General features: G+C 48.4%; 1 protein-coding gene across 4 annotated transcripts in view; it reads left to right on the top strand.

The window, feature by feature from the left end:
* Positions 1–23,518, top strand: part of Cyld (CYLD lysine 63 deubiquitinase) — a 142,844-nt gene that overhangs the window by 76,909 nt on the left and 42,417 nt on the right. For 2 of the 4 annotated variants that reach the window (XR_007105358.1, XR_007105357.1), the window contains one exon: positions 3,323–3,429. The gene's annotated coding sequence lies outside the window, so the exon portion shown is untranslated. Of the gene's footprint in view, positions 1–1,382; positions 1,401–2,748; positions 2,853–3,322; positions 3,430–23,518 lie in introns of those variants that run through there. The other 2 variants (XR_007105356.1, XR_007105355.1) reach the window with 2 other exon arrangements.

Genomic DNA, 23,518 nt, shown 5'->3' with positions numbered 1-23,518 from the left:
ACTCACCTGGCCATGGATGGCCACTGCCTCCCTTGGCCACCTAGGCCCTCCTCCAGGGGCTCAGATGCTGGCCGTGAGGCCAATGCACACCTGCTCACTCACCCCTCAGGCCAGCTCAGGCAATGCTGTGTCAGGGAAGAATCCTGAGCCCCAGGCTCCATCAAGACCTCCAGGTTAGGGCTCACAGGGCAACACAGGTACCAGTCCCAGCTCCTGGACCATCCTGTTGCTTTACTAAGCCCTGGGCCTCAGATCCTAACCCATGACCCAGGACCATCATGAAGAGTGGCTGAATGGAGGAATCGAACATTACAGACTGACTTGTGATACCCTTGCAAGCTACCACCTTCTGACCATTTACCAAAGGCCAAATCCTTTGCACACATGCAGCTAGTTTTTGTGATATTCCTAAGAGGTAGGTTTTAGTACCTCCATCCTACAAAGTATTTTATCCAAGATGTCTTCCTAAGCCACGGAATCAGGATCTGAACTCAGGTCCAAGGGAATCCAAAGTTCTATCTAGGATAGGGCCTCTTGCAAGAGGGGGCCCTGAAGAAGGATTTGGATTTCCAGAGGGGTTCTGGGCCAGTGTTCCAGGCTACCTCTGAAGAACAAGATCAAGGTGTGGGCAGAGCAGATGTGGAAGAGAGACAGAAACATTTCCTTCCTGGGGTCTCCTGCTTCTCCCTGTGGCTTCTTCCCCAGCCCAGAGGGATGGAGATGGAGTACACCGGTGGGCAGTGTGGAATTCCCCGGGGAGGTCTGGATTTGGGCTGAGTCCTCATCAGAAACTTATTCCCCATGTTAATTCAGGAGGTTAACTGTGGCCTCGTTTCCAGGACATAAAAGGAGCTCCCACCCAGAACGTATTTCAGGGGAAGGGCACAGAGTGAGCAGGTTCATGAAGTGTATTAGAGGAACATCTCCTTTCCTGTGTCCCCATTTCTATCATCCTGGCCAGGCAGATACCAGCCACAGGACAAGTGGATTAGTGGCAGGGGGCAGGGATGTGTCACTTTACTTAGCTTCTGCTTGGGGTCCTGGGGGCAGAATAGCTGAGGCAGGGAGGGGTCTTCAAGCTGGCTGAAGCCTGAAAGAGCAGCCCAGAGTGCCTAGGAGAGGACAGGCGCTCAGCCCCTCTGCCTGGGGAGGCGACTCTGCAGGCCAGCTGGAGCCACTTCACCGTGTTCCCTGAATGCCGCAGTTTCAAATCCCCAACTCACGCATCACTGAGGAAGGCGGGGCAGCTGCCTCACGGCTCCTCCTCACACATGAGGAAACGGGCCTGGAGCTGGCTCACAGCTTGCCCCAGCAGAAGGCCAGAAGTGGGCTGCAACCGGAAGTCAGGCCCCCGACATTTCACAGCCTTGCCCTTCCTCCAGGTGTGGCCCACCCGCTCTCGCTGATAACCAGAGCTGGAGGCTGAGGCGAGGGTGCAGAGACCCCAAACCTGACCTGCAGCCACAGCATGCCAGTGACGACCATAGCCAATGACAACCAGGGCTCCCCACGTGCTCAATGGTGTTCTGGACGCTTTACAGACAGTGTGAGTTCTCCCTAATTTTGGGCATAGTAAGTGTTATCAAGTGTCCAGTCATCCCATTTGTCAAGGTTTCAGCCGAGGTACTGAGAGGTAGACCTTGTCCACAGGCACACGGCTCCTGGGGGCAGAACTGTCACTCAGACCGTGCTCTTCCCAGGGCCTGAGCTCATCATCACTCCGACACTTGCTCCTCTGATGTGCAAGATCAAGGCTTGGGAATCATTTCTGATAATCCAAAGCAATCGATGCCTGATCACAGGCTCCTTCGATGACTGCAGGTCTTCATCATTAAAAACCATATTTGAAAACAAATATAACTGAAGGTGGAACAATTTGAGCAACAAAATAAATATTCAGTGTTGGATTGTAACCCTAAGAAAAAAGTAAATACCCATGAGTTCACATGATGAATAAATGATTGAATAAGTTTAAAAAAAATTTTTTTAAAGAAAATTGCAAATAATATGTTCCTGGTTCTGGGAGAAGGAGCTTGACTCTCTGGTGGAGGCTGAACATAGTGACTCTCTTCCAACAGGAACAGTGTACGTAACAACAGACCCCACCATGATGCAACGATTGAAAAACGTGGAGGAAAATAGCAACTCTCATGGAGAAGTTCGCACTACCACCTTGTCCAACAGATCAAGGTTGACATCACCAGAAGAACATCGTGGGCTTCCTCTACCTCACGGATGTGATGGAAGGACATTCTGCCTCTGTGCTGTTCTTCCCCCAAACCTGCAGCTCCAGTCCAGGCACGAGAAAAATTAAACACACCCCAAATGAGGAACATTCTACAAAATTTCTAACCAAGACCCTTCAAAAGTGTCAAGGGCATGAAAGACTGAAAAACTCACAGAAGAGCCAGGATCCCTGATGGCTAATGCCACGTTGTCCTGGAACAGAAAATGACGTTTGTGTCAGGACTGGAGAAGTCCAGATAAAGCCTCTAGGTTAGGCAACAGGAGTGGGCCAACGTCAATGTTTTGGCTTTGACTCTCATATCAGGGTCACGTTGGAGAGATGTTAACATCAGGGGAAACTGGACACAGGGGAAACGGGCACTCATTTATCTTTGGAATGCTTGTGTAAATCCAAAATTATCCCCAAGTAGAAGAAGTGTATTAAAAACAACAACAAATATGACCATTATGGCTAAAAAGATGTCCAACAAAAGTAACAAGCAAACCTTCCTCTTCCCCCAGGGTCAAGTTCACTTCCCTAGGGTCCCATGTGTCTACTGGTGTCACAGTCTGCTTTTTCCATGCCAGAGCATGTGGAGTCACATCTGGGAGTTACAAGAACACAGGTGGGAACTCAGGAGAAGCTCACGGGAGCTCTGGCTGCCATGGGGCAAGAAGGGGTGGCCTGTGTCTCTGTGGAAGTTCTACCTCACCTGGGGGAGCCACGGAAGCTGCAGACTGTGGCCTCTCGTGGCTTTGCAGGTCCTGGAGTGGGAGCTGCATACAGGAAGCCTCGGTGGTTGTGCAAGTCAGTGTGGAAAGCTGTCACCTCTGAGGGCTCATTCCATGTATCCACTTGCCCGGGTCAGTGGGTGCCCAGGTTGCTCATTACTTCCAGGGTGTCTGTGAGGGTGTTTCTGGAGGAGCTTGCATTAGAATCTGTGGACTCAGTGGAGTAGATCCCCACATGAGCCTGCATCACCTGACCCAGGGTCACCTGACTCATGGAGGCCTGCATAGAGCAAAGGAAGGATTGGTCCTTGGGTTTCTTGCTTCTTGAGCTGGGACATCTCATTCCATCTTCTCTCACCCACAGGTGGGAGTGTACACCAGTGTCTCCCTGGTTGTTAGACCTTTGGGTCCAGACTGGACCTTCTGGCTCTCCAGCTGTGGACGGCAGACTGGGCCTGCTCACCTCCCCAGGTGAGTGAGGCAATCTTCCCTTCCCCCATAATCAATCTCTCTCTCTTCCCCTTATCACCAGTCCATCTATTATCTATCCATCAATCTATCTGTGTATATCTATGTTCATCTTCATCTTCACGATCATCATCTATCTATCCCACTGGTTCTGTTACTCTGGAGAACCCTAATACACCAGTGTTTAAAAAATGGAAGATTTCATGTGATATCTGGATCTCCAGTTTTTCTTGAAAAACTAGAAAGGCTTGTTTTCTAGAAGGGCAACCAGGACCAGCAGAGGACCCCAACAAGCCTTGAGCTCTGTCGTCCCCATGGTCCCCACCTGGTTGCCTAGTAAGGCCTGGATATCCGAGATGATCAAGTTTAAAATTTCTGTCATAAAGGGAGGAACTTTCAGGGTGCACATGTCCTGTCTCCCTGGAAAGGTGAAGGCCAGTGTTACTTTAAGGGAGAGGAGGAACTCAGCCTCATGCTAACCAGAGAGGAAGGGAGCAGAGAAGGGACATTTTCGGAGCACTGACTCTCAACTGTTCTTCTGACACCCTGTCGGTGGGTTCCATTTTACAGATGACCTCAGAGAGGTCAAGGCTGAATGCCTGACATCTGGTAGAGTGGCACGAGGTCAGTCCTCAGTACTTTGGGAACAAGTGAATGAATTCATGAGTGATTGACAGCATGAACTGTATGAGAGCTGAACACGTAAACACCAAAGAAGGGCTGAACTCTGTGAGGGGAGGCATGAGCCATGTACAGCGGGGACGTTGGCTCTTGAGTCTTACTTCGAAGACTCACCCACCCACCCAAACAGCCCCAACTGGTGTCCCACTACCACAGAGCCTGGGAGAGGGCGAGGGTTGCCAGGAACCCCATGCACCTGAGATGTTCATGGATACACTGGGTGCCAGGGTCTTCTGCCAGCCATGGGTTTGCACTTTAGAGGGTGGTGGCTTCTGGCTTTTTGGGGGCCCCTTTTTGCTGTGGGCATAGATTGAGACAGGTGCACACTCTCCTCCTGTCCAGTCAGGAGGCTATAACTACGGAAAGCTTTGTCCTGATCATAGACTGATAATAGCGCTTTGTGCACGTTCTCATTTCCTAGTATCAGCATTCCTACGAGCCCTGAAGTATTAGTGCCATTTTGCAGTTGAAAAACTGGGGCTCAAAGAAATGAACTATTTGTCTCTTGTCCATGTTGCCAGCTAGTGAGGAGTCGTGGAGCCGAAACTCCTCACCAAGGGCATTTGACTCCATGGTGAACATGGCTGGTCATTATGTGATGAGGGTATTTAGGCCCATGGAAGAGGGAAGATACTCCTTTTTTAATTTTTTTGTAAGATGGATAGTATATTAACTTGCTATGGCCGCTGTGACTAAATATCACAAACCGGATGGTTTAAATCACAGAAATGCATTGTCTCATGGTTCTGGAGGCTACAAATCCACGATCGAGACCTCAGCCGTGTCGGCAGGGCTGGCTGCCTCTGAGGCTGTGAGGGAAGGTTGTGTTCAGCTTCCCCGTGGCTTGTGGATGGCCGTCTTCTCCTGTGTCTTTCCCTCCATGCAAGTCTGTCTCTGTGTCCAGATTTCCCCTTTTTATAAGAACATCAGTCATATTGGAGTGGGTCCCATCCTAATGACCCCAGTTCAACTTGATTACCCCAGTAAAGATCCTCTCTCCAAACAAGGTCACATTCTAAGGTACCGGGGGATAGGACTCTAACTGTCTTTTTTTTGGGGTGTTAGGAGAACAATTCACCACATACCAGGCAACTTTAGGAATCAACTTCCTTTGGCCCAATGAGTTCCAGTTTTCTTGCTCTCTCTTAGTGACATGTTTCCAGCCAGGTCAGGCCGACTGGGGTGTGCAGCACACCTCCTGGAGCAGACATCTTCAGTTGAGCACAATCTTAAGGGGCTTGGTTGTGACCTCAGACTCCTGTTGAACACACTCTGCTCTACCTACTACTAGACTGAGCATCGTGTTTGGCCTAGACCTTGCTCGGCCACATGTCGCCTCTATTCTGCTTGGTTCAATTCCATTTCCTCTGCTTGGGAATGCTTCCAAAGCCCAGTTTAAGGGTCTGTTTTCTCCTTCCATGAAGCTTTCCCTGCTCATTGAAGCAAAGAGCATCTCTTGTTCCATGGGCCCCAACAGCACTGGTTCTGGAATGTTCTCTGTAGAAAGAGCTCTCGTTGGCCTGAAGGGACTTGGGAATATATTTGCATAAACACCATGCAGGAGTCGGTGAGCCTCCATTGCCTACATCAAATTAAGGAGGATGGGCTGATGGAGATGGGAAAAGGGCCAATCCTCTCACTCCTGTGTCATCCACACGATGGGTCGTTCACTCCCCCATCTACTTCATTCCCCGTATCCTGACAAAGCCCTGATTACCTGTGCTGCTGCTGATACATTGTGTCAGCCAGAAAATGACAAGTCAATCTGCTTTGCGTTTGAAGGAGGCCATTGGCTTTTTTCTGGGTTGTCTTGAGGGGCAGGTGAATCTTCCCCAGTGAACAAAACATCCCCTGTTCCTCAGAGTGTGGAGACCAGAGGACCGGGACCTCCCTACAATTAAGAAACTCAGGTATTGACTTTCTAATGACTTGAGGTCAAATGGAGATTTTTCCTGATGGACTGGAATGTTAGTTAGCTTTTTGTCACTGCGACCAAAATACCTGAAAAGAATAACTTAGAGGATGAAAAGTTTATTTTGGCTCAAGTTTCAGAGGTTCAGTTCATGACTGGGCTGACTTCAGGGTTGAAACATCATGGCAGAAGAGCATGAGGAAGCTCAGCTCATGGCAGTCCAGAAGGAGCGGGGGATGGGGTAAGGAAGAGGCCAAGGAAAAGATACAGACCCCAAGGGCTCACCTCCAACAACCCACTTCCTCCAATCATACTCCACCTGCCTACAGTTTCCACCATCTCCTAAGTAGTCCATTCAAATTATTAATCCATTAAATGGATTAATCCATTGGTGGGGTTAGAATTCTCATGACCCATTTATTTCCCAAAAGCCCCACCTATGAACTTTGCTGCCTTGGTGACCAAGCCTTCAACACATAAACTTTGGGGAATATTCCTAATGTAAATGATTAACAGTTCGTGAGGAGGGGTGGAAACTCAGGATTGATAAGCTGATCCTTCCAGGTCCATTTCCCAAAAGTAGGGACTGTGTTTAGTTAGTGGTCCCCAAAATATATCCACCCAACACTGAGAAATGACCTTATTTGGAATAAGGGTCTTCGCAGATATAATTAAAATCAGGATCTCAAGGTGATGCTATTCCTGGCCTAGGGTGGACCCTAACTTGAAGAAACAGAAAAGAAGACCCATAGACACATTCAGGAGAAAATGCGATGTGAAAATGGAGATAAAGATAGAAGCCATGGGTCCGTGGCCAGGGAATACCAAGGAATGCCAAGGCTGCTGGCAGCTACCCAAAGTGGGAAGAGACAAGGAGTAGATTTTCCCTCAGAGACTCAGAAGAGGCATGGTTTTGCCAACACCTTGATTTCAGACTTACAGTTTATAGAACTGTACGAAAATACTTTTCTGCTGCTCTAAGCCAGTAAGTTTGTTGAAATGTGTTATAGCAACTAAGGAAAGGAATACACTGGGTCACATGATTGTTAAGATCATGATAAAATGATCAGGTGAGTCAGGACCGTGAGACCCATAGCAAAAGTCTATAAAAGGTCATGTGTTTGTTGTGGCTCTTTGCAGCCTCCCAAGACCTGGGCACCATCTTCTGCTAAGCTTTCTCTGGGTTTGCTGTCCGCCATGTTGGATCCTGGAGTGGCTGAGGGTCACGGGTCTTTGTGAAAGAACACAAAAGAAGCTGGCTTTGGTGAGAGGCTCAGAGGTGTGGCGTAGAGCAGAGAGCTGGTGGGAAGGAACAGAATGGGAGGTTGGGGAGGAAGAGCCTTAAAGGCAGGGGTTCCCCAAAATGAAGCTGTTGTCCAGGATGGATGGATGTTTGGCCAAGAGGTGGTCAGTGAAGGGTCCTGCAGAATGCCCAGGACTGGCTGGGTCTGCGCCTGTAGCACCTGACCACAAATAATTCCTGTGTCTCAGACATGGACCTTGAAATTCCACCATTAAGTCCCCTTGGAAGAGCTGAGAGGAGTGAATTGCAGAGCAATTACAACTCCATGTTGTCTTCCTCTTTTGTCACGTCCACAATGTAGAATTGGCTACATTCACTTTTAGCTTTCTAAAGGTTGAGTGACAAAGACTTGCAAAGTCATCTTGCTCATGCTTATTTCCACAGCAGTTTGTAAAGCAAATTCTACCTTCCCGTGGCTTTGCTTTCTGTGGTTTCAGTGACCCATGATCAACTTTGGTTTGAAAACATTAAATGGAAAATTCCAGAAATAAATAATTCATAACTTGTGAATAACTTCCTTATAGTATATTGCTATAATCATTATATTTTATTATTAGCTATTGTTTATCTCTTACTATACCTGATTTATAAATTAAACTTTGTCATAGGTATATATGTATAGGGGGAAAAAACCTAGTATTTATAAGGTTCTGGACTATCCTTAGTTTCAGGCCTTCACTGGGGTTCTTGGAACATACCACACTCAGATAAGGGGGGCAACTGTACTATTATGGAATCTTCCACAAACATTCATATTAGCTTCAAAATTTTTTGCCATTCATATTTCATTGACAGAATAATATTTAGTTAATATTACAGAAACTCAAAGAATACTGGCCTAAATGGATTTGGGAATGTGCACAGTTGACTTGGTCATCATCTAATCTCAATGGGGTGGTAGGGACAGAAGTGAGCTTGTGACTAGTTCAGAACTTGTCAAACTCACCTTTGAACTGTAGGAATGTATCTGGGAATTAGAAATATATCTGGGGAATGTGTCATTGGAACTATCTGGGTATCTGCTTAAAATACAGATTCTGATTCTAGTTGTCTGAAATGGGGTGTGAGATTTGGCATTTCTAAAATCCCCAGTTGATGCTGGTCTTAGTGATCTGGGGAACACTTGGGGAGTCAGGTGGAGGGAGAAGCAGTCCACTGTGGCTATCAGTTGGTATGTCTTATGTGGGGAGGGACGACATGAGTTCATCACAGTCAACAGAGGTGTTGGGGAGGATGCAATGGTCTGGTTGGTCCACTCTGAAACGTGCACTGAAATTTGACTGCCGCCATGGTGGTTTTGGGAGGTAGGGCCCATAAGAGGTCATTGGGTTGCTACGGGGGTTTAATGTCTCTCACTGCAGTAGCTTAGTTATTGGTAGAGTGGGTGGTTACAGGGTGGGCTCTCTTGCTCCTGTGCCCTTTCACCTGCCGGGTTGCAATACCCTTGCCAGATCCTGCCCATTATGCTCCTGGACTTCCCAGGCTCCAGAACTGTAAGCCAGAATACACTTCCTCTCTTTGTAGATGACCCAGCCTGTGGTCTTCTGCTACAGTCACAGAAAATTGACTAAGACGAAGGACTACTGCACTGAGCTGATTTCTGCTTCCTGTCATTTCTTTATGCACTGATTTCAGTTCTGAGTTTGGAACCTTGCAGAAGAAACTATCAAGTCATTATATCTTTATATGAAGAGTGTCGGCTCGGAGTCTGGCATGTAGTTATAGCTTATTAAATTTTGTATTTTTGCCAGGTTTATTTAGGCAGACATATAATACACATCATTTTAAAAAGTGTCCAATTCAATGAGGAGATGTAGTTCAACAGTAAAGAGCTTGCTCAGTGTGTGTGAGGTCCTGGGTTGGCACCCCCCCCCAAAAAAAGTGTATAGTTCACTGAGTTTTGACAATATTTGCAATCACTTAGCAGTCACAGTCAAGAGATAAAACATTCTCTGCAACCAAAAAATGTCCTTGTGTCTCTCTTTAGTCAATGACCTTCCCTACCACCCTCTGTTCTTGGAAACCACTGCATTTTCTTGATTATTGTATAAATTGGGTCTGGTTTCTTTCACTTCCCATAGTGCTTTTGAGTTGCATTCGTAACTTTTTTTTTTGAGTTCATTCTTTTGATTCCTAAGAAGGGCTGTGTCACATCCATTCATCAATTAATAGATTTGGGGGTTGTTTCTAGTGTAGGCTGGTATAAATAACACAGCCACAAACACTTGACTACAGGACTTTGTGTGGACATAGGTTTTCATTTCTTTTGGGTAAGTAGCTATGGAATTGCTGGGTTGTGAGGTCAGTGTACATGGAATTTATCATAAAAATGTTGTCCAGGAGAGTTCCGGTTGTTCCATATTCTTGTCATCTCTTTGATTGTCAGGATTTTTAACTTTAGCCCTTCTAGTATGCATGCAGTACCTCATTGTATTTTTATTATACTTATCAACACATTAATTGTAGAAATGAATGAGTTCAACTGTGACATCTCCAGGCAGGCACATGATTGAAACTGCCCTCCCTACCCTCTCTACGTGCATTTCTTTGATGACTAATGATGTTGGACCTCTTTGCATGTGGCTTTTTTTGTTTTGTTTTGTTTTGTTTTTGTCATTCAAATGTCTTTCTTGTGCGGTATCTGCTCAGCGGTGTTTGTGGGGGCATCCAGTCCCAGCCTGTGTGAGACCTTGCTCCCATGCTCTTTCCTGCCGCTTGTGCGCCCCTTCCCCCTGCTTCGCGGGCCCTGTGCAGCCTCAGCAGCTGGGCTGCTGCATGTCCTGGACTGTTCTGCGACACCACCAGTCACCACTCACAGCTGCCCAGCACCTTCAGGACCCCACCCAGTCTGTTTCCTGGGACGGCTCCCGTACCAACTGAATCGGGGCAGCTGTCCCAGCAGCAGAGCCTGCGATGGGGATCCGGAGAGCTTGCGCTGGATCCAGGAAGTTTTCCTTGAGAAGAACTCGGAAGGGAGGGGATGAAACAGAAGAAGAGGGAGAGTGGAGAGCGCAAGGTCGGCTTCAAGCGAAGCCCAGTCTTAGTCTGAATCGTGGTGGAGGTAGGGTCCTCTGAAACACACATTGCACTGCCCAGTCAAGGCCACTTGTAACCCTCGATCCCTCGGTCACTGGCTGTGGGCTGTCCTTGCTGCGTGTTGGGTTTACCGTCCAGGTCATCAGCCAAGGGCAGAGCTCCAGGGACAGGTGATGGTGGAGCGGTGATGTGCCCAACTCACAGCAGCTGGGCTTTAGACAGGCGACCCGGAGGAGAACAACAGCACCCTAAAGACGCTGCATCATTCAAAGCTGGCATGAGTCCAGGCTACTTTCTCCACGAGGTGGGAGGCGGCAGCTTCGTGTTCTTGGCACACACACATCTCTAATGATAGTGAAAGTTTTTCGGCGATGTTTCTGACATTTTACAGGGCGTGCCCCCCGAATTACCAGCACATCGTGGTTCTCTTTGGTCTTCAAAATAACTACCCCCTTCCCTTGCCCTGAGTGATGGATGTGTGTGTGTGTGGAGGGGTGGGTGTGTTTGTGTGTGGGTACAAACTCTAGCACCACCGCTAGTCTTTAATAAATGCTTGGGTTTTATTGTTTAAAGACTAAGATATTATAAAGCACAAGATTTTTAACATTAAAGATGACACTATTTGTCACAATATATACCACAGGAAGTGGTGATGGGGGAACAACCCCTTGGGTCACACAGTCATGGTAAAGGGCACAGGTTCTTTTGCAAGCTAAAGAGGAATCGCCTTGTGGCACACATAGAAGTGGAAGTTTCAGTTCATTTAGTCTGTTAGTTTTAAAAACTATGCAACCCTGATCCTTTGTTTTACTGTGGGGGAGAATTTCAAATTTTCTATGTCACACGGAGGCATTAGTAATTTTATATTACATGATTTCAAAAGCACATCATTTCAAAATCACCTGTGCAGTATTATCTTCTAAGAGTTTTCTGGATTTATCTTTTATATTTAGCTTCTTATATTTTATATTTAGTTCCAGTAGGAGCTTGTTTTTACATATGACGTGAGGTAGGGATCTGACTTCTTTTTTGAATGGGAAGCTACCCGCATGGGTCTCATGCACTAGAACTTCCCGTTTCCCACTTTTCCCTATGTGTGTGTGTGTGCCTTCATTTGGGGCCTGTTCTGCTTCTTTGGTCTCTTTGTCTAATCCTTCAGTTTCATGCTCTTTTAAATACTCTATGGTCTACTTTAATATTTGGTAGAACAAATTCACAATTATTTTCCTTTTTTAAAAATTTTCTTTGTTAATCTTGTACGTTTTCTCTTTCTGGTGAATTTTGGCATGACTTTTCCAGGTCCATAAAACATCTTGTGGGGACAGTGATTGGGATGGTATTGCATCTATAGCTTAATTCAAGGGGATTTGACATCTTTACAATATTGAGAGTGTCCATCCAGGTCTCCGGCTGTGCCTTTCCATTTATTCATTCCATTTATGTCCCTCAGTAAATTTTTATAGTTTTCTTCACATAGGACCTGAACATTGCTTGGCAGGTTTATTTCTAGGTATTTTATCTATCTATCTATCTATCTCTCTATCCATCTATCTATTGTTTTGCCATTGTGAATGAACTTGGAGGGTTTCTGAAATTGTATTTACATTGAGACAGGAATCTTTAGGCTGGGATAAAAAGAAATGTTTCTACCACTTACTTGATCCTGAGTGGAGATGCCTGTATTTCCACTGTGCCAACCAGTGGGTGCTACTGACTGCAGAAGGGGGTTCACTTTCTTTAACATGGGAGCCTTGGGGTTTGACCTGGGTTGGAGGCTACCACCGCCTGGGTTTGTGCAGGGGCAGGTGAGGGTTCCATGGGCTCAAGGAAAACCCACCTGAGCACGGTTATTTTCCCGGCCTCTCCTCTGAGGGCTCTGCCCACTGGGCTTCAGGGTTGTCTGCTCTGAGCACATGTTACTTTGTGTCTTGTCTCATTTCCCTGTGGCTCTGGCTAAGGTGGGCAGGCTGTGGATTCCTTCCATCCTGCCGCCTCACTGCACCTGCTTCCCGTCTTCCAGGAATTGTGGACAAGTTCTTGCTCGTTATAGATCCAATTTTTTCTCTTAAAAGTACTACTCTTTGGGTATTTAATGCGGAAAGAGGCAGACGGGCAGTCCCTGTCATTTTACTGACACTATAACTCTCCATCAAGACAGAAAGCCTGAGAACCTGGGGTCAGAAACCCTGGAGTCCAAAGATGGCAGGGTGTGGAATTGTAATAGCCAAGGCAGCAGAGACTCTGGCCCAGCTCTTGGAGAAAAAAACCTATTTATATTCTGTTTGTTCTTTTCAGTTTCTGGAAAGTTGGATGGTGCCCGCCCACACTGAGGGTGGATCTTCCCCACCTGGTCCACCCAGAATCACAAGTAAATCTCTTCTGGAAGCATCCACACAGCCACACCCACAGTGATCTTTACCATGTTTCCAGATATGCCTTATTCCAGTCAAATTGGCACCTAGGATGGGCTATCACGTGTGTTCTCTGCTCTCATGAGGGGGAGCTGACGAGTCTGACTGGTCTAGAGGGGTGGCACTGGAGGTCATTGCTATGAAGAGTTGGGAAATAGGGGCTCCAGGGTCATCCTGAGGGCCAGGCCTCAGGTTACAGCAGCCCACAGAGCTGCCCTGGACAGTCCTGAGCCGTTAGGAGGGTGCTGGTCCAGGAACTGGGGAAACTTGTGATTGGGGTATGAGGTGTCCCCAGAATCTCCAGTCAATGCAGGGATATTCAGAGGTGAGATGATCACATATGAGATGTAACCTAATCTGTCTGGTTTGAATGGACTGGGTGGTGACTGTAGGCAGGTGGGGTGTGGCTGGAAGAGGTGCGTCAGTGCCTGCCTGTCTTAGAAGAGCGCATCTGCCTGCGGCCCCTTCCCCTCCTCCTCCTCCTCCTCCTTCTCCTTCTCCTCCTCCTTCTCCTTCTCCTCCTCCTTCTCTTTCTCCTCCTCCTCCTCCTTCTCCTCCTCTTTCTCCTCCTTCTCTCCCTCCTCCTCCTCTTTCTTCTCCTTCTCCTCCTCCTCCTCCTCCTTCTCTTCCTTCTCTTCCCCTCCTCCTCCTTCTCTTCCTCCTCCTCCTTCTCTCCCTCCTCCTCATTCTCCTCCTTCTCCTCCTCCTCCTCCTTCTCCTTCTCTTCCTTCTCTTCCTTCTCCTCCTCCTCCTCCTCCTTCTCCTCTTCCTCCTCTTCCTCCTTCTCCTACTCCTCCTCCTCCTCCTCCTCTTTCTCCTCCTTCTTTGCTGCCCCCCCTTCCTTGACAGCATTCCTCTGCTGGGCCCTTCCTCCCTCCTGCGATGCCTCACCTTGGGTCCAGAGTCATGTAGTCGGCCATCTGTGGACTGAGACCTCTGACATTGTGAGCCCCCAATAAACTTCTCCTCCTCTAAGCTACTTTTGTGAGGCATTTTGGCCACAGTGGTTAAGAAGTTGACTAAAACAGCCTTAGGTAACCTCACTCCCCTGGGGCTCTCTTCACCCAGCTTAGGTGGACAGGACTTAGGGACGGGCTGTGGGCCTTCATACTGTCACTCGGCAGCGAGGATGCTGGGCAGAGGTTCACCTCTGGAGCTGCTCCTTCTCTCCTGGGCAGAGGTGATGTTGATCCGGACCACAGCAGGTGATGGTGACTAGCCCACTGTGGATGACTCAGGGACCTGGCAGCAACAAAACATTGTTACAAACTTGGCTGTGTGGTGTCTTTCTAGTAAGAGGAAAACATCGTGGAGGTAAAACCTGGGGAGAGAGCGAAATTGAGATGGGGGTCCTGTGGTCTTAGGGTAAACTGTGAAGCGGCTCGAACATGCAGCCCACTCAGGTCTACCCCCAGGGCCTGGGTGCTCCTTCAACTCCATCGTGCCCGATTCCCTTCCTCCCCACAGATAAGGCTGGAATAGCAGCTGTCTACATTTTTTTAGTCACTCGAATCAGGAAGGGACACCAAGCCTCTTCCTACTAATGATGCCAAAAGTCACTCTCCTTGTCCCCAAGCAGCCAGCTTCAACATGGGAATCTCCTGGGACCAGGTTCCTTTGCAAGGGAAGCTGAGCACATTCAATCCCACACAGACGACTGTGCCCTGTGTAAACCACATTTCTGGCACTTTCGGGAGGTGGGGATGGATGGTGTCTCCCAACAGGCTCAGGAGGCTACCACAGACACCATGTTCCCCTGGAGTTAGGTGGGGGTTTGTGGGGGTGCCCAGGCCAGTGGTTGGGACGGGACCTTGTCTGCTTTGAGCATACCTAACCTTATGCATAGGAACATTGTCACCGGAGTTTTACATCTGGAGAAGCTCCAGAATAAACCTTTCAGACAAGTCCCAAGGGATTGCTGGCTCAGTCAGTACTTCGCTCCTAGAAAGCAGGGCTGTTCAAGCAGAAGCCGGTGCAGCAGCAGGGAAAGCAGGGTTGAGGCGGTCCCAGTGGGGGTGCTGCTGCCTGGGCCAGGTCGCCTCTGCAGCCCGTGCCATTGGCTCAAGCCCTGGGTGGGACTCTCCAGAGGGTCCCGAGAGAGAGAGCTGAGACTTCAGTAGAGGATTCAGAAACTTGTGCTCAGCGGGGGCAAGTTGAAGAACTTCAATATGTGACTCGTTCTTTTCCAAAATTTCTCTTTTCCCCTTATTTAATTTTTTCCCCCAGAAAAACGTGTGATTTTATATGCTTTTTCTCTGCATGTATTAAACAAATTGCACAGCTGAATTAGCTGTTCTTAAAACCTGGACATTCACCAAAAAGAAGTTTGCCAGCACAGACAATTAAGCTTTCTTCTTTGAACAATGGACTGACTGACTGGCACATTTGAAATGCGAGCGTGTTTTTTTATTCCACTGTTCATCCTTCAAGCTGATAAACAGCAACAATGGGAAACAGCTGGGACAGGAAAACATTGGAGTTTGTATTTTCAAAGCAAGCAAGAAAGAAACCCGTCAGTGTGGGCCAGATCCCGTCTTCCGCCTGAGGGCGAGCCGGCATTTGGGGAGGAAAAAATACTATACATATTTCTAATCAAACATTACATATTTATTAATGTGCAGCTGGTGCATTGTATTCCGAGGGTTGGTGGGGGGGCGTCTCTCCCCCCACCCCCACGCCACCCGCCTCGCTCCTCTAATGTGTCTTGTCTGGCAGGCGGGTATTGTTCTATAACTGACATTACTTTATAAGAATCCGGAGCTGTTCACATTTAATAGGAGTCATGGAGACAATTGCTCTCAAAGAGGTTCGGGGCTCTGTGACGTAGGTACCATCTGAGCCTCAGTCTCTGTTCTGGAAGGCCAGGGGGTTTGCAATAGAGGTACTTTGACGCAGGTGTATCTAGGGTACTAGGTTTGGGGAAACCCCCCAGTACCTTTGCTGCCACCCTGATCCAGCACACGGGGTCCTTTCTGCGAAGACCACAGCTCCTGCCCACATGTCGGCACTCTTTCTCAACCTGGGAGCAAATTTATTTTGATGCTTATTGAGATTCAGCTTGCCGTGCTTTTCATGGGGAGCAGGGTTGGATCTGTTCATTAGGTGGGGAGGCTCACCTTGTCAATTTCCATCGTGCGCTGGCACCGACCATCACTTTATCATCATTTGTCAGGAGCCTCGACAGGTTTTACTCAGCTCGGAGTCCTCCCGGGCCCTGCTGTCATAACTCCATTGGCTTTATGGTAGCAGCTGAGTTCCCTTAGGTAATTTTCTAATAGATCCACTTTGCCTTAATATCGGTAATATGTTCAATGTAAAAGAACGTGGGAAAGAGGCGGAAACATCAAACGCCAGACAGGCCGGGCGTTCCTGGAACACCACAGCCCTACCCTAGACTAGCGTCCCCATTATACTGAGCGGGGAGGGAGTGGGCCTCTTAGAGCTTTGAAAAATTGCAGCTGGGACTTTAAACTCTCTGGGCTTGTGGCCTGAAAGAATTTAGTGTGGGGAGGATAGGAAGGGTTCTGGGTCAGGGGAAGGTTCTGGCAGGGTCTTTTCCCACCTGGGGACTCGGTTTCCCATGTGTTTTCTGGGCAGGGCCAGCCAGCAGGAGGTCACAGTTCTCACACTCTGCTTCACACTGGAGTAGGAATGGGCAAGAGGGCTGGGTGGGGACTGCGGCCAGCAGGAGGAGAGGGCACAGATCTCCACAGGGGTAGCCACCACTCACCTGTGGCCAAATGTCACCTGGGGCTAACGCTGGTCTGTTAGAGGTTTGGATTTTTCAAACTGGAATTCTGAATTTTTATGTCAATTGTTTTTATTGTTAGTGCTGGTATGGAACCAAAAAAAAAAAAAAACCACTTTGTTGATAAGACGATGGTTGGTTTTGATGAATGATGATGATGATTAACGATAGCTCACATTCTTGAGTACCAGGGATGCTTCCCGACCAGCTCCGCTGACACAGCAGTGTTAGAAGGCAGGTCCAGGGGTTATGCCTGTCTTAGTCCCGAGGAAACAGAATCACAGGCGGTAACTTTCCCAAGGTCACCAGTTTGTTGTTCAGCTGATCAGGTTCTTGACCTCCAGGAACTCACAAGGGCCCCTGGGGCTGTGTGGGCAGCACAGGGGACTGAAGGTAGGTTTCCAGGCAAAGGCCAACATGTTGCAATGTTCTGCTTAGAAAAAAATCTACCCCATCCTTAAAATAAGGCACCTGTTTTCTGGAATTTTCCACGCTTACATTACCCTGTCCTTCAAAACCATGTTTTTTTTTAAGTAGCAGGGAATAACCCTGTTCCTGTCCAAGTCAAAAGGTAGACTTGGGGGCTCCTGGCTTCATCACGGCGGAGCTTCTTTCATGCCTAACCCACTGCTTTGGTTTACCCAACGGTGTGAAAACTGAGTTCTCTTTGTCCTCCCACATGAACTTGCCTGAAACTTTTTCAGTCTTTAATGAGCATTTGTGAGATTAATATTTGGTGAATTTAAAATTCGAATTTCAGGTGTTTTGAACAAAGATGTCTTTCTCTTTGTCTGGGGTTGAGTGTGTTTCTTGCTGTTATTTCTGGTTTTCATTTTTGCACAGACTCTCAGACCAACATAAGGTATGCGTGTGCTTATGTGAGATCCAACACACACATGTACACACGCACCTCTGTATGTAGTCCAACAACACATCTGTGCACATGCGTGTGGTTTGACACATGATGTATAATGCACCACACGTGCACATATTTACACATGGATCAACACATGTGCACATACAACACTTAATATGCATGTGCCCATGTATGTGGCTTAACACACATGTGGCTGCTCTCATAGGGCCTCAACACACATGTGCAGTGCACATACTGTGGTTCAATCTATGCATGTGCAAACATTTACAGGTGGTCTGACATGTGTGTACACACTTCATGTGGTTCAGTTACACCTGTAGGCTAGGGGTTTCGGGGTCAGGTCCCTGAGTGATCCCTAATCCTCTCCCAGGTTTAGAAGTGGGGAGTGAGTGCTCTCACGATGACATGGAGAAGGATGTGTAGGAGGGTGAGCCAGGATCTGCGGCTGCCACAGTGATTGTTTGACATTGGAATCAGCCCAACAGTGACAGGAAGTGGTGGATGGTGTTCAATGGTCAACAGGAGGACCCTTGGGTGTGCACAACTGGTGCATCAGGAAGACCTGTCCCAATTTTGCAAGTGGGCTGAAGAAAGGAGGCGGGGTGTCCTGGCTGTGGTGCAGAGGTCAGCGGCACAGTGTCCCGTGTGAACACATGCAGTGCAGCGGATGCCCATAGATATGTGCAGGTACCCTGATGGCTCTGGGTGGGTGGGGGGGACCTTCCCTCACGCACCTGTCAAGGTGCAAAGTGTCTGCTGGCTTGACGTGGTCCTCACCAAAAGCTGAGGGTGGTGGCAGTCACATCTTCCTGCAAGTTCTGATTCAGGAGGCCACTGGAGGCTTTTCTTTCCAGGGTAGGGAAGCTGAGGGCGGGCAGAGCCTTTCTGAATGGGGTCCATTAGCCTTTCACCCAGACCTGCATTTCATTCTGAGGACTTTGTGGACTCCCTGTCCTTCTGTAAAGTAGTGGCAGATTTTCAGGCAAGGGAAGCAAATTCTGTTAGTCTAGGACTGGACGGTGACAGGGTGGGGGCTGGAGGGCCTGTCTCCCAAACTTACTGAAGGAGAGATGAAAGGAGGGTCTGGTGATGAGGGGAGAAGGCTCAGCACACAGGCTAATTGAGGGTAATGATAATGTAATTCCAGCACTTTCTCTATACCCATTTCTATACCAGGTGCTTTTCATGGATAATTTCTAAACCTGACAACCAACACGGGCTGATGTCTTTAAATACCTAGGTCCATTTCTCAGAGAGTATAACCGAGGCACGCAGAAGTTAAACTAGTTCATGCCCCTGAGCCAACATAAGCTTGCAGCTTTGAATCCCTGGGTACACGATTCCAAAGTCCAGGAAGTCCATCACCACCAGGCCCCACACCCCTGACGCCTGGAGCCATCCTCTGGAACCCTTCACTCCTCTTCTTTCCTGGTTCTTAATGCTGCTGGCAAAGGACACTCTTGGCATAGGGACCAGCCTGTCCTGGCTCGGGACCCCAGAGGCCAGATCTGCTCCTCTCCTGTTTGGGGAGCCCAAGTCCCCCCTTTCCCAGTGCTTTGTACTTTTGGGAAAAGCAGCTGGCAGGTGGCCGGCGCCGGGCATCCAAGGTTATCCAGATAGCGCCGGGCGCCTCCCTCGCACGCGCGGCGGGGCCGCAGAGCCGGGCTGCAGATAAGGTCTGGAGGGGAGTCCGCGGTCGTCCCTGCATTATCGCCCGCTTCCTTAAGCTCGGATGAATATGTAAATGTCCCCCGCAGCCTCCTGGTTCCGCAGTAGTGGGGGCCGCTTCCTCCGTCGCAATTCCGAGGGTAAAATTGATTAATATTTGTTTTCAAAATGACACGCGGTGATATATGGGCCCTTTTACAACTTAAATTAATACTTTAAAGAGATGAATGGTCTCTACAGAGGGTGTTAAAGTTCAAGCCCAGGGAATTTGCATATTTATATTACAGTCAACTGATAGTAATTGTGGGAACGGTCTGTAATGCCGTTCGTTTGTCATTTTCAGCGGGGTGCGCTTCTGCCAGGGACCTCATTAAGTCCCGGAGCCTCAGCCCCTCCGCCCCGCAGGACAGGGGCTGGGGGCCAGCTCCCCCGGCCAGTCACGGCCAGTCCTGCCTCTTGGTCTCCACGAGGCTGAGCCCCACTCAGGCCTGGGCATCGTTTTGGAGCGCCAGGAAGGGTAAAGGCAGGTGTCTTGAGCCGGCGGGTCCTCAAACTGTTTGTAAGTCGCCGCCAGTGTAGCCAGAATCTGCTGCTTACTGCTCACAGCCTCAACCACCATTTGGGCCCCCTGCCACTCACCCAAATCACAGCGGTACTTCCCTCTCCGTTAAGGTCCTCCCAGAAGCATGTTTTGAGACAAAAGTTTGAAGGCAAGACATTTGTTTGGGAGACAGTTCCTGGAAGCAATGGCAGAGAAGTGAAGAAAGACCTTAAAGTCACGGAGTGGTGGCACTAGACTGTATAATTCCAGAGATTTGGGAGGCTGAGGCAGGAGGATTCAAGTTAGAGGCCAGCCTGGGCAACTTAGGGAGACCCTGTCTCAAAGTAAAAACTAACAAAGGTGTGAGGATGTAGCTCAGTAGTACAACACCCCTAAGTTCAAACCTCAGTACCAAAAAACAAACAAACAAACAAACAAACAAACCCATAAAGGATGCATTATCAAATAGGCGCTCTAGGCAGTCTAGGGCATGCTGTGGGGTTGTCCCACCCAGATGCGAGGAAGCAGGGTATTTACTCTTCAGCTCCATCTGTCATTGGCCAAGGACTGCTTCCCAGGGTGTCAATTCCTAGCAACCTGAGAACTGGCTGCAATAGCTCAAGGGGTGGAGAGTCCCAGGTGTCCAGTGGTTGTCCTGAGGGTGAGTGTGTAGGGGAAGGCCAGCATGTCCTACTTCTGTCCTTGCCTCCCCAAGTTTCCATCCATCCTCCTCTTGCAGCCAGGCCGATGCTTTTGAAACATGAGTCAGTTCAGGTGACTCTTCTCCTCCAAACCCTCCCCCACTCCCCCTCTCTCTTTGGAGTAAAAACCAAATTTCCTGCCTGTGTGGGCTTCCCTGCCCCTCATCTGATCCCACCTCCTTTCCTCTTCCCCTGACTTCCTGCCCCCATGAAGCCACTTCAGCCTCCTTGTTGTCCTGGATACTCTAGTCACCCCTGCCTCAGGGCCTTTGCACTCACTGCTCTTTCCCTGAAATGCCTCCACATGCCCTCCCCCATTCACAGGGCATGACTTGGTCTCCCACTTCCACTCTAAAGTCACCTCAGTCAAGCTTCCCTTGCCCACTCTGGTTGTTGTTGGATCCCACGTATCACGTCATTTCCTACTTTTTTTCCTTCTTCTAGATCTGCTCACTATCTAACACATGAGACATTATTTATCTTGTTTATTGTTTGTTTCCCCCTCTGGAATGAAAAAGCTGTGTGGCCCTGGGACTTGTCGGTTCACTGCTCTGTCCCCAGCACCTGGAGTCCTCCCTGGATTGTAGTAGACACTCAGTAAGTCTGTATCAAATGAATGGGTGGATGAGGTTGGGGTCTGCATGGCCTGAGCCGGGTGACCGGGATCACCAGGAGAGGCGTCCCGTGGGCAGACCAGCCTCCCGAGGATGTGACTTGTGCAGGGCTCAGGTCTCAGTGGATGCTCTGCTGGGGCTGTCTTGAAATTTTTCAGAGACTGTATTTTTGGAGCGATTTCAGGTTCACAGCAAAATTGAGCAGAAGGTGCTGGTCTTTCCTCACACTCAGCCCTGCACACACTCAGCCCCTGACTCTGGCCAACAGCGCTGGGGTGGTGCACTGGCTGCAGTTGATGGGCCTCCATTGACACATCGTTATCACCCACGCCACAAGTTTATGTTGGGGTTCGCTCTGGGTGCTCTACATTCTGTGGCTTTGGACAAATTAATAATGACATGTGCTCACCGTTGTAGTGTCAGATGGAATGTGTTCACTGCCCTGAAAGTTCCCTGTGCCCCGCCCCTTCACGCCTCCCTCCTACACAACCCCGATGACCACTGAGCTTCTTACTGTGTCTGTGGTTTTGCCTTTTCCAAAATGTCATGTAGAGCGTAGTCTTTTCAGATGGGCTTCTTTCACTTAGTGATATGTGTATAAGTTTTCCCCATGTCTTTCTGTGCTTGGTGGGTCATTTCTTTTTAGTGCTGAGTGATATCCTATTGACTGGGTGACTGACAGTTTATTCATCCGCTCACCTACTGAAGGACATGGCGGTTGCTTGCAGGTTTTGGCAGTCATGCATAAACCTGCTATAAACACTCATGCACTGGTTTTTGTGTGGACATAAGTTTTCACCACCTTTGGGTAAACACCAAAGAGAGCAATTACTGGGTGATTGGGTAGAGTGTATTTAGTTTGTAAGAAACTGCCAGTCTGTCATTCAAAGTGGCTGTACCATTTTACACTCCTCCCAGCAGGGGATGAGAATCTCTGTTGCTTCATACCATGGCCAGCATTTGGTTGTTAGTGTTCTGAATTTGGCCATCCCAATAGGTGTGCAGTGGTTATCACCTTGTTGCCTTAACAACAGTGTGGTCGCCTGGTGACAGGTGATGGAGAATCTTTTCATGTACTTATTTGCCCTATGTGTATCTTCTTTGGTGCGGTTCTTCTTTTGTTAAGGTCTCTGGTCCATTTTTATTTTATTTTATCTTTTTAAAAAAATATTTATTTATTTATTTATTTTGTGGTACTGGGGATTGAACCCAGGGCCTTGTGCTTGCAAGGCGAGCACTCTACCAACTGAGCTATATCCCCGGTCCCATTTTTATTTTTATTTACTTTTTTAAAAACTTTATTTATTTATTCAAATAGTGGTGCTAGGGATTGAACCCAGGGCCTTGTGCATGCTAGGCAAATGCTCCACTGCTGAGCCCCAGCCCAGTTTTACATTTTCTTACTGTTGAGTTTTAAGAGGGTGTGTGTGTGTGTGTGTGTGTGTGTGTGTGTGTGTGTGTTTTGGTTAATTGTTCTTTATCAGAGTCTCTTTTGCAAATATTTCTCCAATCAGAGAATTGCCTTCTCATTCTCTAGACAGTGGTCTTGGACTTTTTCTACTTTTGGAATGGGGGACTCTGCTTTTCATTTTGTACTCAGACCCACAAATTATGTAGCCAGTCTTGCCATCGGGGTCACCAGAGGGCAGTTCACTCTGCTGCTGTACTAGGCACTGGGTCTGGGCAGGGACTTTGCATGGCATTTCTGGCTAGTGCTGTCACCAGTGGTAGTGGTCTGCCTTGTAGAGGGGCATGGGGGACAGAGGCGTCCTCTGCTAGCAATCTGCAACATGAGAAGCCTGCTACATGGCGACTCTCCTTGTTTCCCATGTGCAACCCGCTCCCTCACACCGTGCTTTCAGAGATGCACATACAGACAGATGCCTGGGCCTCTTTTCTTTTTTCTTTTCTTTTTTTTTTGGGGGGGGGGAGGTAGATTAATAACAAAATTGTCCCCAATTCCAGGATGTGATTTTGTAGCTTTTCCCATCAAAAAATGGAATCTGTTTATTTCCTACCTCTTGAACCTGTGAGTTGTTCTGGTCAATAGGACATGGTGGGAATGCCTCACATCAGTTCCAAGGTCTCTCCTTCTTGAATCTTCCCTCTCCTGTGAGAACAAGCCTGGGATAGCTTGCTGGGGGACGAGAGGTCACCGGGAGCTGAGAAGAGCCAGCAAGTTGCTCTGGCTGAGGTCCTGAGGGAACCCAGGTAGGAGCTGTGGTGTGACTGACCCCAGGTGCCTAACAGACCCACTCTGCCTGACTCAGGTCAGAGGAATGGTCCATTCCACCTGTGGACTTGTGAGCAGCAGAACATAGTTATTAAACCACTGAATTTGGGTGGTTTGTTATACATCTGATTAAGGCAACGGATAACAGATGTGTAGCTTATACTGGACTAGACAAATGTTTTATGTGAGCAAATGACCTTGTCACATCCATTCTGAACCATCTCAGGCCCCCCAAAGATCGTCTGGGCAGAGAGGGGGCCAAAGGAAGTGGATGGAGACCTGATCTCATCCCAGACTTGGTTGTCTGAGAAATCAGACCTAAGGGGAAGAAACCTGGAGTCTGAGTGCTGGGGACCCCTTTCCTGCT

Source organism: Sciurus carolinensis, chromosome 16, assembly GCF_902686445.1.
Source record: "Sciurus carolinensis chromosome 16, mSciCar1.2, whole genome shotgun sequence".
NCBI classification, from domain to species: domain Eukaryota; kingdom Metazoa; phylum Chordata; class Mammalia; order Rodentia; family Sciuridae; genus Sciurus; species Sciurus carolinensis.
Note: the sequence above shows the minus strand (reverse complement) of the source record. Positions and strands in the feature narration are given on the sequence as shown.